We start from the raw sequence: 15,501 nt of genomic DNA, 5'->3' as shown, positions 1-15,501 counted from the left end.
TGGGATTTCCTTTCGGGTTTGTTGGATGAACTGCCAGTCAAACTTTAAGACACAAATCTGACTTCCCTAGGCAAAGTGAATTGTATGGTCCTCTCTACTGCATACTCCTGCAGGGTTTGGCATGCAGGCCTACTGTTCCTTTTTTTTGGAGACGGTGTCTTGCTCTGTCACCCTGGCTGGAATGCAGTGGGGTGATCTCAGTTCACTGCAACCTCCACCTCCCAGATTCAACCAATTTTCCTGCCTCAGCCTCCTGAGTAGCCAGGAATACAAGCACATGCTGCCACCCCCAGCTAATTTTTTGTATTTTAGTAGAGACGGGGTTTCACCATGTTCCCCAGGCTGGTCTTGAACTCCTGAGCTCAGGCAATCTGCCAGCCTCAGCCTCCCAAAGTTCTAGGATTACAGGCATGAGCCACCACGCCCGGCCGGAGGCCTACTGTTCTAACTATTCCTGCTAAAAATTATATGCCTTGGCTATCCGCTTTTTGCTAAGCAATTTATTAAGCCATTTACATTGAATATCTCAAATGTTAGTGATTAAGGCGTAATCATTTGCTAATTTGTTCATTCAAGTTCATAATAACTAGCTTTGTTGGCTACATGAAAATAGAACCTTTCCAGGAAATGTCAAAAAATAATTTTGAATAAATTAACATACTGAAAACCCAGTTTTGTGGCAAGCATGGTACTTGGCACTGGGATAAGGTAAATGGGAGAATTTCAGTCTTTAGGGAGGTCACAACTTAGTGGGGAAGCAGGCATTTAAACCTACAGTTGCAGTTTGAAAAGACTTAACATAGAACAGGAGAAACCTGACACTGACTAAGAGTGACCATGCATCCCCTACCAAATGATAAAGAGAAACAGGACAGGGGAAAAGCTTAATGAAACAGGAAGTTATTCCCTGTGCTACAAGAAAGTGGAATACAAATTTTTGCCTATATAGACAAAATTTGGGGCACATTGTAAGCTTGGGGTTGCTTTGTAAAGTGATAACAAATGTCATGAGGTCATAGGGTAGCTCACAAAACATTGATCAAAACCAGTAATTTTTATCAGCAGCTTCTCTAAAGCCTGGAGCTCAACTAGGAAAAGTTGCCATCTTTTGCCAATCATTCCATCTACCTTCAAAATGGAAAATACAAACAGGAACAACACGTTTGGGGTGACCATGACCACCTGACCTCCCTCCTACCTTTGGAGACATTTTCCTCATTCCTCAATTAGAACTCTTGCAGATTTTGACCTAGGGATTATGATTAGTAGAGACATTTCTCTCTTTCTCATTCTGTTTCCAACTGCAGAAGAGGTCATTGATAAAAACGAACGCTGTTATGGTTTGTTTGTGTCCTCCACCACTTCCTATTCCTATGTTAAAACCTAATCCCTAATACAACAATATTAAGAGATGGAGAATTTGGGAGGTGATTAGGTCATGAGGGTGGAGCCCTAATGACTGGAATTAGTGTCCTTATAAAAGAGACCCTAAGAAGCTTGTTACCCTTCCACCACAACTCAACTAGAATGTACTATTTATGAAGCAGAGACTGAACCCTCACCAAACAGGGAATCTGCAAGTGTTACAGGAAAGGGGTCCCAATCTAGACCCCAAAAGAGAGTTCTTGGATCTTGCACAAGAAAGAATTCAAGGTGAGTCTGCAGTGCAAAGCAAAAACAAGTTTATTAAGAAAGTAAAGTGGTGAAAGTACAGCTACTCCATAGACAGAGCAGGGTGATCCCGAAAGTATGAGGAAGGACGTGCCCACCCCTAGGTATAATACTCATTTATATACAGGATAAAAAAAGATCATGAAGTGATGTGCTCTGCTCCAAGGGTTTGTAATAAAGGATTCATTTTCTTAATTACTATATTTTGCAAGAATCAATATTATTACCTTAAACGCAAAATTAGGAATGCCTTTGTTCTCAAGATATGGGGATATTAGGATAATCCCTAGTCTGGGTCTGTTTAGTAAACATTATCAATCTGTTTCCTTAACCATAAACATATAGAGTCTAGAAATACCTTTCTGGGAGTGCGGCCTAGCAAGTCCCAGCCTCATTTTCCTAGCCCTCACTCAAGATGGAGTCGCTCTGGTTCAAACGCCTGTAACACTGGTGTCTTGATCGTGGACTTCCTAGCCTGTACAACTGTAAGAAATAAACTTCTGTTGCTTATAAGTCATTCAGTTTATGGTATTTTGTTAGAGCAGCTCAAACAGACTAAGACAAACACTGAGAATGAAAAGTAGCCTCAACATAATCTCCAAACAAATCATAACCTACTACCATCCATAGACTCCAAATTAATGGACTTTTACAATACGACATGTTAGCATTGTTAGAAATGAAGAAATGATTGATTGATTGATTTTTTCATAGAGACAGGGTCTTGCTATATTGCCCAGGCTGGATTCAAACTCCTAGCCTCAGGCGATCCTCCTGCCTCGGTCTCCCAAGTTGCTGAGATTCTAGGCATGAGCCACCATGCCTGGCCTAGATATAAAGAAATTATATAAAAATGCCTAATACGAAATATGGCAACATTTTAATTAGATTTAACAGAGCATCACATAAATTAATACAGGACACATCTGAAATATGATTGAGAAAAACTGTACTGTAGAAAGTTGTAGCTGAGAGATTAAAAATATAAACATCTGTTTCGATGTTAAAGTCATAGAGGCAAGTGTTTGTCTTAGCTATTTTGTTCTGCTTTCTTTTGTTTTGTTCAACTGCTTCATGGGTAAGACGAAGAGAAAAAATCGTGGCAAAAATATAAAACTTAATTTTAGTACATGTTGTATTTAATATATATTAAGATTTTAGTATATGCTAAAGTTAAAAACGTAATGCATATTGATTTGTTCAAAATTTGTGTTTGACATTTATTGGAAAGTTTCTATTTTAATACAACTAACAAACTTAGTTATTAATTTGAATTAACAAATTTGCAAGTGATTACACCTTAATAACAAGAATTTGAAATATTTAATGTGAAGGGCCTAATAAATTGCTAGAAAAAGCAGATAAAGCAGAGAGCCAATGTATCTGGGTCTTCAGGGAAGAGTGGCAGTTCATCCAACAGACCAGAAAGGAGACCCCAGGCTTGGGAGGCAGTATGTGCACAGACAAGGACGTAAGAAAGTATAAAACGCAAAGCAGGTAGTTTACGGTGCGGAGAGAAAGAGAAGGTGAGATTGAAAAGGGGGCAGAGGCCAAACTCTGAAGGTCCTTTTATGCCATGATAAGGAGTTTAGAGTCTATGTCATTTATCATTTTTCCTGCAATCAGTGGTTTCAACTCTGAATGTCAACAGGAGTTACCTGGGGAGATTTAGAAAATACTCATGATCATCTCCCTGCAACACACACCAACATGTAGACAGATTTTGCAAATGCAAATATAGGACACACAGTTAAATTTGAATTTTAGATAAACAATTATTTTAGTCAAGTATGCCCAGTGCAATATTTGGGACATACTTACAATACAAAGTATTTATCATTTGTTTGAAATTCAAATTTAACTGAATGTCCTGTATTTTTTTCTGGCCACCATATTCCATCAGAACAAGAGAATAGAATCTGAGGTGGGGCCTGGCCACCTGTGTTTTGTAAACCTCTCCAGGTGTTTTTCATGGGCAGGCAGGGTTAAGAAGCAGTGGTCTAAGCAATGGACAGTCATCCCAGTATTTCAAACAAGGGGGTGGCATGTTTAGAAAGACCACTGTGTAGAGACTGGAGGAGGGAGAGGCTGGTCGCAGAAAGATCTCTGAAAAGATATTGCAGGCATCTCGCTTAGAGATGGGGTTGGCTTAAACCAAAGCAGTGGTAGTGAACATGGAGAAAAAATATCTTTGACCACTGGCATGATGACTAATAACTTCTGGGAAGAAAGGGGCACACTAGGAGCAGAGGATGGCCACTCACCATCCTTAGCTCTACTCCTTTCCTCCCTCCTACAGCTTGGGTTTGAGCACAGCTGCTAGTCGACCATGGACAGGATACTTATCTTGTATAAGACTCAACAATTCTTTTATAAAATGGGGAGGGGGTAATATTTACCTGTTTTGGAAAACTGTTGTAAGGATTAACAGAAAAAAAAAATACATTTAAAACCCTCATTATTTCATGAGGCATGCTAAGCACCCAATATATTCTGGCCATTGTTGCTATGTTGTTGTGATTATAAATTTAATTAAGCAGACTCTGACACTTCTTTCTCTTCGCCCTCACATCCTCTCTCCAGTTCTTTGCCATTTCTGGTTTCTTACTCCTGTTTCTCCCCCTTTTCTCCTCTCTCCCTCAAAAATGGCTTTTTGAATTCTAGAGTGTCAGGAGTTACCTGTTCAAGAACCTATTTGCTGAGGCCAGTTTAGACTCACTTCAGCAACAGGAAGATAGAATCAGGCTGAATGTGATAGCCATTACTAATTCCAAGACTAAGTAACTGGAGAATGGCTTAGAAAATCACGTAACTATTCCACGATTCCATTCTTTAGATAGCTGAAGTCAAAGAATAACAGGCTCCAAGAATGTCACAATGAAAAGACGTTTCGAACGTATAGACCTTCTACAGTGTTGTGAAATCAATCTAATACATTCACATAGGCACCAGGTTTTTACTTAATTCTTTCAACCTGTGAAGACCTCCCTTTCCATCCAGTATTCTGGAGAGGCTGCGGGTAGAGGAGGTCAAGTGGGCAGGCTCTTTCCTGGATAGATCCTGACTCAAAAGTAAATTAATAAAACGTATAAATGTCCTTTTGGGAGCCACCTGGGAAATCTGCATATGGATTATATCTTAGATGAATGAATGCTTATTTTTATGGTATGGCAATGGATTGTGGTTAAATGTGAGACTCCTCTTATTTTTAGGGGTATATCATTATAATGGCTATAACTTACTTTTAGATGGCTTAGCAAAAATAATTTGAAAAATAAATACACATACAGAGACACGTAGATGAATACATATTATTTATCATATATATGAATATGTGTGTGTGCACGTGTGTGTGTGTGTGTGTGTGGAGAGAGAGACAGAAAGGAAAACAAAACTGGTGAATCTAGCTGAAGGGTATATGTGCGTTTGTTATGCTACTTTTAAAAAGAAAATAAATTTAAATTTAGAATAAAGAAGCAGCAAGAAAAGTACGCTGAAAAATAATTAACACAGAATATTGTGGTAATGACTATTATTGTCAAAAAAAAAGGTGGGGTAGCAGTTCCGGAATCAGACAGAACTTGGTTCTAACCTAAGTTGGATCACCTGTTTATTAGCTAGGGCACATTGGGCAGATTAGAGACTCTCTCTAAGCCTCAGTTTTCTCATCTATAGAAAGAGGGTAATAACAACAGTAACAAGAATACCTAGGTGTTATTTAACTGTCATTGTTGTCATGATTAAATAATAAAGGAACGTATTTAGCCCCAGTGGCTGGCACATGCTAAGAGCCCAGAGCTCTCTTTGACGATTGTAATATCAAAAGGACCTGAGAGTAAATTCAGGAAAGAGCTGTATGTTCCTTCTATGATTTCTGCTGGATTACTTTTTTCCTTAGGATTTTAAAAATTTGTTTGCAAGAAACTGGGACATCAGTAAAAAGCCGGACCACGCTTTTGCAGGATAAATAAGAAACAGAAAGTCTCTTTCTGTAGAGTAGGTAGCATAAAGGTGGCATTCCTTCTCACTGTCATCTCTAAAGCCAGCAATAAACAAATCATAAAAAAAACGTGCTTGGAAATTTCAGCTCTACAGCAATAGCTGAAACAAAAGCAGAAAATTGTAGCTCTCTGTGTAATAACTAAGCCTCTCGTTATGTGCTGCTGTATTAAATATAAAACATTTTCATTTCCTTTGTATAGGAAATTCAATAGGGCCTGAAAAGGGGGTCAACCAAGTACTGTGACTTTCACAATAAAACGTGAGTAGTGCTAATATTCCTTTTCCAACTCTCGAGTGACTGCAAATAACCAAACAGATAAAATGTAGCTTTCATAAAACTGGAGGTTTGGTGGAGAATTAGCATGAGACTTGTGTTCTCCACTTGTTAGGGGAAGTTTGGCCAAGAGCTCAGATTTATGCCATGAAATTTAAATGGTTTTCTCCTGAGATTTTCTTGACAACATCATTGTATGTGGCTGAGTTAGTTTATTGGCACCTTTGTATGGGGATTGTTTTTGGAAGAGTGGGGAGAGCGTCAGGGGTAGGCGTAAGGGTAACCTATTTCTTTAGAAACCCAGAACTTATGAGGCTCTAGGGAAGTTTAAACCCCGGAATTTGGAAGAGTAACACATGCAAGAGACTCCAAATGGTGAGGCAGAATCAACAACATTTACAAAACTACATTGGGAAAAAAAAATAACATGGTAAGATCACAGTTCTTTTGTTGGGGTGTTTATAACATAACACATGGCTTCATCTCGCCAGGCTTCTGAAATGAGAATCATATTGCTAGAAGATTTTTATGGATCAGGCTTTAAATTCACATGCAAGTTTGCAGGGAATTTTGTACAAAGATGAAACTCAAATTGAATTAAGACCCAGGTATTTTAGCATCCAGGAAAGGTTATTCATGGTGTGCCCAATACAATTTTACTAACTTAGAAACAGGAGATCACAGATTGAAGTTAAGGAAGGAGGTTAGGCCTATAAGCAATTCAAACATAATTTAATTACAAAAAGGGTGGCAGAATAATGGTGCACATAGCTAAAGGCAGCAATAGATGCAGGAATTGTAAATCAGCTCAAGCAAGCTGGGAGAAAAAGGAAATCAAAAGGAAAACAAATCAACTTTCTTAAAAATATCCTAGGGTTAACTTGAGCAAGCCTCAGTGGATCAGAGAGTCAAGGCTTTATCCTTTCAACGTCCCTGTGCTTTGAAAAAGACACAGAAACAGCAGTTCATTGATTTCCACAAAGGCCGAAGACCTGTGTCATCCACCCAATTGAATTCTTTTGTGCTCTACAAGTGCTCACCCTATATTGTCTGTCCCCTTACAATTTTATCTCCCCATGTATACATTTCTCCCACCCTGGGTAGAACACAATTATTTCATTCTTGCCAACATTCACTATTATAATCACCTTGGGAACTGACATTTCATTCTTGCCCTTGAAATACACAAGAGGAATTAAAGGTCCATGTCCTCTGTCTTTAATGTCCTATTCCTTCCATGCATTTCAAGGATAGTAGCTAAATATCAATGCAAGAAAGAATTCATCTCAAGCTGAAACCTGAAAAAAAAAACACACACACACACACACATCCAATAATAATTATAGTGTTTTTTAAATAACTGTATTTCTGGACAAGGAAATAAAAAGAAGCAAGGCCAACATAAAAATGCCAAAATAGCAGAGAATGCTTGTGAGATGGAGCTCACAATGGGACTGCCAGAAAGCTTGAGCTAACATTAGAAACATGTGAAAGCTGGCAACTCAGGCTCACGTGGAGCTAGAGAAACAGTGTTTTTGTATATTCCAGTTCCTGTTGGTTCTGATCCCTTGAATGTTGCTTGGGGTATTACACTCCCAATTCCAAACAAATTTCAGCTCAACCTCAAAATATTTTCAATGATAAGAAATCAAACATGATTTCTACTAAGCCTAAGTCAGCTCAAATTTCAATAAATCTTCAAGAGTCTATGTAGAATCGAGAGGTGTTAACAAAACTCTCCTAGGAAAGCACTAACCATTCTTATATCTAATTTTCAATGGTTTTTCTTTTAGTTTTGTCTTTTTTGGCTTTATATTCTTAAGTGAATTCACTCCTTCTCCCTTGCACCTCTCAACCCAGCTTCTAATACTTCTGAATCAGGCTCTTTATTTTTTTAAAAGTAACCCAATTGACATTTATTGGGCAGGTGGTAGCCAGCCATCTTCTCTGTAGGGAGAGAAAATTATTTTAGAAGTTTCCCCCACTCTCCTGCCTTCCCAACTAAGTGAATTTCAGCACCTGATCCAAATCACAAAGGTCATCCATTAGCAGAAAGCAGAAACTAATTTGGCTTTCTCTGGCACCTTTTATACTCCATGATCATCTAATAGTTTGCATAGAGTTAAGTGGGAGCCTTAGACAGGAATGGTTTGTATGCAGGTGGCACACTGGAATGTCACCACGTTCTTCCAGCCAACTTATAACATATTTTAGATATAAGGACCTACCAAGAGAGTGGCTGTTAATTTATTGACTAGCACACTTTGCATTTAATTGTTTTTTTGCTAGATCCCAAATAACAATTTTTGCTCTTAATTAATAAAACAGTAGCAACACAAATAGATTTATGGTAGATTTTTCTCTTTTGTCATGCTGTCTTCTCTCCTCTGCCATTTGTTCAACAGCCTACCACTTCAAAAGATCTAGAAAATACATTTGACAGGTTTAAACCAGTATTTGATTGGCATCATGTTTACTGTGACATCCTCAATAGAGATGGAATGTGTGGGTAATTTACCCTGTGCCTCCCATTGGCTTCTTCCATAGAAAACAAGAGAACAGATTGATCAAGAAAACGCAGAAGAATAAATAAAGGTGAAGAATCTGCTGAGGCAGCCCCACCTGAAGAATTGCATTAGTTATTTTTAGATTTATGCTTAGAAGACAAAACAAAATCTATATGAGCCCTTGCCTGCCTGTATCTTCCCACCAAGCTTTTAAATATATATATATATTTTTTCTTCAATTTAATCACTTTGACATTATTCCAGAGAAATACTTTTTCATTCTCTCCTATTGATTTATAACTTCTTACTTTCCTTACCCTTGTTAAAACTTCTCACATATGACCCAACAGCCAGGGAACCAAAATCAGTACTGACCTGTTTTGAGTGTCATTATGTGGTGATCTTAAGTGACCCCTAAACACTTCTGTCAATATTTATTGATGGGATCCACAGGCACTCTGAGTGATCCCACTCTGGAGAGGTATAAACCAATGGCAAGTTGATCAGTGAGAGAAGGTGGTCCTGCTGTAGGCCAGGCTTGGTGAGGCAACATCGGGGTGCTCAGGGGCCATTGATAAAATGTCAAACATTTCCAATTTCTGACTAGCTCTCTGGCTAGTGTCATGCTAAGCAGAACATGACTATTTCCTCCAAGGAACAAACAGACACACAAACATACAGAAATAAACACAGACTCTTTCTCTTTTCCCCCTCTCTCTCACACATACACACACACACACACACACACAAATAGTCTACAGGGAAATTAAGCAGTGCCAACGAAACACTGTACTGAGAAAGTTCTTGGATAAATTAACAACGCAATTACATTACATGACATGCCACAAGATGGATGAGGAAAACTTGGCTGGTATTATGTTCTGTTTTCAAATTGCAATTTATTTGAGGGTTTTAATGGATGCCTTATTAAAACATCTCGGCCCTGGTCAGGTTTCAGCATATGTCACAGTGGCCTGTGATTGATGACACCCTCTGCTGCTTCTCTTGCACATTTGCAGGGAATTTAAGCAAAGAGGGAATGAGCTGAGGCCCAGCTTTGTATTGATCGTGAGGAGGTGTGCTGCCTGGGAGCACAGTCTAATAACATTCTCTTAGCTGAACTGCTTCACATGAAGGCATTTATTACGAGAACTAAAATGTTATATTGCTCAGAATAAAAGAATATTGTACAAACAAAAGAGTTAGCAGTGAGCAGGGAGAAAAAGAGAGGCGATGGCATGCTACGGACCACGCCTCGTTATCTTTCAGAAGCTGCATTTCCAAGTGTTGATGGGAAAAATGAATAAAACTGTGCTTTTAAAAAAGGAAAAAGAAATAAAAGAAAAACGATGTGAGTTTTTTTTTCCTGCTTACTTGGACCTGTTATGTGTAACAACTGAGTTTCGTGAGGGACAGTATGCTAGAAGAGGATTGAGAACAGAGCAGCCCAAAAGCCACCCGGAAAATAATCAAATATCAAAATTGGTTGTAGGACATTCCTCATGGAGCCATCTGAAATCTTTCTTATTTTAATACATGTTGTAGTTACATTTTTACTAGTTCCCACCCATCAAATTTTTGAGAGCTATTCATACCTGAAGAGTGTTTGTTCTTAGGTCCACACTATCAAAAATTTCTGCCATGTTTTAATTATAAAAAGGATTACTCTTGAAATCCTACTGCTTGAATTCTTGTAAATCCTTATTTTCATTGTCAAGAAATTTGTATTTCTTACTATTTATTCAGAAAAACATGATTCCAATTGTATAAATGTCATACACATGTATATATCTAGTCATCGAAAAAGAGACTGGAAGGTTAGAAAACAATAGGGTGGCAGTGTTAACACTAGGAAAATAAATAATGGATGAGAAAAATTTGTCTTGAGATTTTCTGTAGTTTCCCAATTTTCTACAACAAATGTTTAATATTACTTTTAAAATCAGAAGAAAAAAGCATTTCAAATAAATTTGTGATAACTTGGTTTATAAAAGAGTAATCAGAAATGGGTATATTTTTGAAAGTCTAGAATGAATGTAATCTCAAAGACAAGGATTCATTTTGCAGTAATACGTGAGTATTTCATCATAAGCAGAATCTGTCCATCGAAAATTTTTTAAAAATCAGTAACAGGTGAGACAAAATGCAAATATCCCCATGCAATACAGAAAAGCAAGTAAGAAAGCCAAAAACAAGAAAGAAAGAAAATGTGATGTATTTCCAAACTCTGATAATTGTTAGAGTTTGTCAAATTCCAGTCCAAAGGATTTTTTTTTTTTGCTTGACCTGCTATGATTGCCATTATTTGAACTGCCACATCTATTATTTTGTTAGCCTTTGAGGGCCTATAAACATCTCACCTAATTATATTGAATCACCTAACATCACAGCCAAAGCCAAAGAGGGTGAGAAAATGGCCAACAGCCTTCCTTGAAATGGAAGGAAAAAATAGTTCAAGAATGAACAAACAGCAGAAACCAAGAACACTCGGGAAAGCCAACTTTATGAGTCTCCCAGGAAATGGATACTGAAAACATTTTTTAAATGTTGACAGAAATTGTTAAGTAGTAAAAATGGATTTCCTAGTATTGTCAGTTGAATGTACCTCCTAATGTACAAAATACCAAATTTACAGTCTAGGAATAGATTGTGATAGCTTTGGTGGAGTGATGCTGGGGAAAACAGGGAAATGTTACTTAACCTCCAAGGCCCCTTTTTCTCTTGGATTTTAGATTTCATATCCCTCCTTCTATGTCATCTCATGGCTCCTCATCTTTTGTGACTGAAAGTCTGTTTATCAAAAGGGAATATCTTTCTTTTTCTTTTACTACAGAAGTGGTTATATGCTATCAGAACCTGTAGGTTTCTTTGTTCTAGAATGAAGAGCAATTCTCCAATCTTGGAGAATTACTTTAACTTCAAGTCAATGAACATTGATTGAACATCCCCTGTGTCATGATTACCTCTTTGTGGCAATAGCTGTCTTTGAGAGCCAAGATCTTCTCATTATGAAATACATACACCCATACATGCCACAGGTTGGCAGCCCAGCAACACCAGTTTAAAGCTAAAGAATTGAAGTAGTGCAGGGACAAGATATGGCCTCTGAACTTAAAGTGGTGAAAACAGAAACATTTACCAATAATTATTGTGCAGTTCAGCTTTTGAAAAGAGCTGTGGCTGAAATAAAAAGCACAATATTTTTTAGGGTAATTCTCACATTGTATCAGCGATGAGTTAATACTAACAAAAGCACTATGACTCTGAGGTTGGGTACTTTGATAATCTCAGACTCTGACTTTTGGTTTCATTTGGGTAATTCTTTAAATCTAAGTTACCAGGAATTATTTCGAAGTGAGGGTTGGTCTTGCTAGTATTTTACCTGAAAAGAATCCCTGGCCCTTGCTGGGAGGAGAATAAACAGAGCCTTCACCAGGACAAATCCATCAGGAAAAAAGTGGAGGGTGTGTGGCTTTTAGGGGACATTTTCTTTCTTTCTTTCTTTTTTAAGATGGAGTCTGGCTCTGTCGCCCAGGCTGGAGTGCAGTAGCGTGATCTCGGCTCACTGCAACCTCTGCCCCCCGGGTTCAAGCAATTCTTCTGCCTCAGCCTCCCGAGTAGCTGCGACTACAGGCACCCACCACCATGCCTGGCTTTTTTGTATTAGTAGAGATGGGGTTTCACCATATTGGCCAGGCTGGTCTCAAACTCCTGACCTCGTGATCCACCCGCCTCAGCCTCCCAAACTTCTGGGATTACATGCATGAGCCACCGCGCCCAGCGTAGGGGAAAGTTTCAATAGCACAAAACAGGTGATGAGCTCAGAGATGTGAGAAGAGAGCAACAGCATTCAGAAACCATAGAGACAACGTTGGGAGGCTCTCGGGATGGTGCAGTTTTCAGGAGCAGAATTTCATGACACTGCGGGGCACAGAAGGTAGAAACATGGGGTAAGAGGAAAAGATGAACACAAAAAAGTACAAGAGAACACAGAAGCAAAAGGAGAATGCTGCACAGTACACGAAGTCTTTGATTGAGGACACTGCTCTTTGCCTAACTTCTAGATTGAGCTCCATGAAACACATATAAGTCAATGAGAGATGGAAACTCAGATTCCTGCCCAGTGGTGGCTAAGCTGATATCACCCTCTGGCTCACAACAGGTTCCATCAGTCACTCCATGGCAAAGGATATTTGATAACCAAACTAAATCAAGGTTCATATAATCCACTCATGATTTGACTTCTAAGCGTATCTGTGTAAGCATGTTCATGGTGGTTTGTGTTATTCTTATTCTTTGCATTTTCAACTTAGGAATCTAAATTATTTAGGGTTCTTGCTTGCATTAGAGACCAATTCTACCTAATTTAGTAAAAGGCTATTTCTTGAAAAACAGTCAAAAACCTGGGAGAGTCAATGAGAGGTTAGATAATGGGAAACAGAGACCAGTAGGTCAGCAGAGGATGGAGTAGGGCTGGGTGGCCTTATTCCCATGTCTGACGATTAGATATGCAGGGAAGCTACTGGGTTAGAGGTCTCTCATCATGCCTCATAGCCTAGGCATTTGCACATGGTAGCTGGGTTCTAAAAGCAGCATGCCACAGAGGGCACCCCCAATGTGCAAGCTCTTCTCAAGCCTCTGCTCACATCATGTTTGCTTACGTCCCGTCAGCCAAAACAAGTCACACAGTCAAGCCCGGAGTCCATATACGGGAGAGCCACAACCGCATGGATACAGAAACCATGATTCACTGGGGGGCATTACATTTACACACTCAACTTCTAGCTTCCATAACAAAGGGGAAGTACCTGGAATTTTTCTCCCCTAAAACCTATTCACAATGAATGAATGGAATTAAAAAGAATAAGGTGATATTCGGAAGAGTAATGGATAATGGGTGGCCAAATAAATGACAAATAGCCACCATGGAACCTTATTTAGATTTCTGAAATGAATGGGATTAACTGAAACCAGATAGACCCTATTTTTATTCCTTGGAAAACTCTGGAGTGCAGACAGGTATCATCTGTAAGGGATTTGTGTCTTTCCTAATGACCAGTGTCTCATTACAACGCATGTGAACTTTCCAAACAAGCCAAGAAAACTATGAATTATAATCTTGGTCTATTTTTTTTAAAGCAGCCATAATAAATATTCCTCAACTGATTTAGGTTACATCTGTTCACATTTCAATTCTTATGTCTAAATGAAAAATGATAGAAGCCAAATATGAAATGTATATTTTAGAAGAATCTCACTGCTCTAGAAACTTGTTATGTGGACACTGTTTCTTTCCCTTTGCTTTGTAAATAACAGTTACTGTACAAAACCACACTACTCAAAGTGCATAGATAAATGAAAATAAGTAGATATTTTCTGGCAGTGTAGTGCACAAATATAACCTCTCAACCTGCAGCATCCAAAGGTTAAGTCGCAAAACCGAGTCCATTAACCTTTCTAAATGGTTGTGATATTAAAAACTGACTCTTAATAGCTAAGGGTCATCATCTAATGCAATAACCATCAGCAATAAAGAATTATGGATTAAGAACATTATCTATCTATAAAATGGTCATTTATGACACTTGTGCAGACACCATCTCTAAAATGCACAGATACCCATGGCCAAGAGTTCAGACCTAATAATATACATTATGCTTTTATTAGTTGTAGTTATGATATTAGTGAGTTTTTAAGAGAAAATCATAACATTTTTAAAAGGTTCAGGGTGTTTACTTCAAACATGAAACTAACAGAACATTTTCAGAATTACCTTTCCTTTAGCTATAATTCAGCCAGGTGGGGCTCATTAACTCAAAATGTCAAATACAAAAGAAAAGAACCATGCTTTTATGTTGTCTAGTTCCTGTGTTACAGGACAGATTCAGACTCATCTACATAATTGAGGAACAGCCACTTACATAAAAGCTTATATTTCCTTTATCAAGTAGACAATTCTTTATTTGGATTGAGCTTTGTTTTTATTATGACTTAATTAATTCAATATACACTAATGAGATAATTACTATAGACCATCCACAGGTATATGCTATGTTTGAATCCCACAGATCTGAATGAAAGAAATATTGATTTCCTCAGAAAGACTCATCTTCAATCAATATTCTTAAAGACCAGAAATTACCACAAAATACAATCTTCTTCAAAAGTAGAACTATAACCAAAATCAGCTGTATTTTCTAAACATACTGTATTCATCTATGTTTATAACCTACGAAAACAAGAGGAAATGTACTCAGGGTTTAAATCACACTGCACCTTGTTATAAGGAAATGGAGAAAGGCAAAGAGAAAAAAATAAAAGAGACAGATTATTTGGAGGTGATTTGTATTTTAACTATTTTCTTTAAACTTTCGTTGAGAACACCTTTGTGCTTTTCTACGTGTTATTTAAAATTTGTTTACATAGATTTCCCCCTTCTAAATACACTTAATAATTTTTCTCATCACTAGAACTATACGTTCAGGGCACAGAATTAATGCCCCATACCTATATCATTCGTATTTGATATTCCAAATTAATATTGAAGAAAATGCCATTGTTCAAAAACGCTGAATAGATGCATTACTAGGGATCTGCTATTTATGTCAGATTTTCTAACGTGTTTAAAAATGCATTTACAAGCAACTTGTGAATATGCATTCTCCATCTCAAAGAGCTATAAACAAGTCATCTTCAATAACTCTTTTAATTCTTTTTAAAGGTTGCTTGTTTTTCCCTCTGCTTCTAGGAATCAAAGCTCTCATGAGTTTATAACGTGAGCCCTTACACACAAAAAAAAGGGTAGGTGATACCCTCTTGGACAATAGGATCCTTAGCTACATGGTCTAATTCCCATCATCTGGGTGCCCATTTCACCTCACCCAAGAATCCTTCAAAATATCTATCACCAATATCTCACGATTCACTGGTTAGCATGACTAACACCCCTGATTCAGTACTAGTACCTAATGGATAAGGCTAAAAAAATATCAAATTGAATTGCTCAAAAAATATCTCTTAGGCCGCCTGTAATCCCAGCACTTTGGG

The sequence above is a fragment of the Macaca fascicularis genome, chromosome 7 (assembly GCF_037993035.2).
Source record: "Macaca fascicularis isolate 582-1 chromosome 7, T2T-MFA8v1.1".
NCBI lineage: Eukaryota > Metazoa > Chordata > Mammalia > Primates > Cercopithecidae > Macaca > Macaca fascicularis.
Note: the sequence above shows the minus strand (reverse complement) of the source record.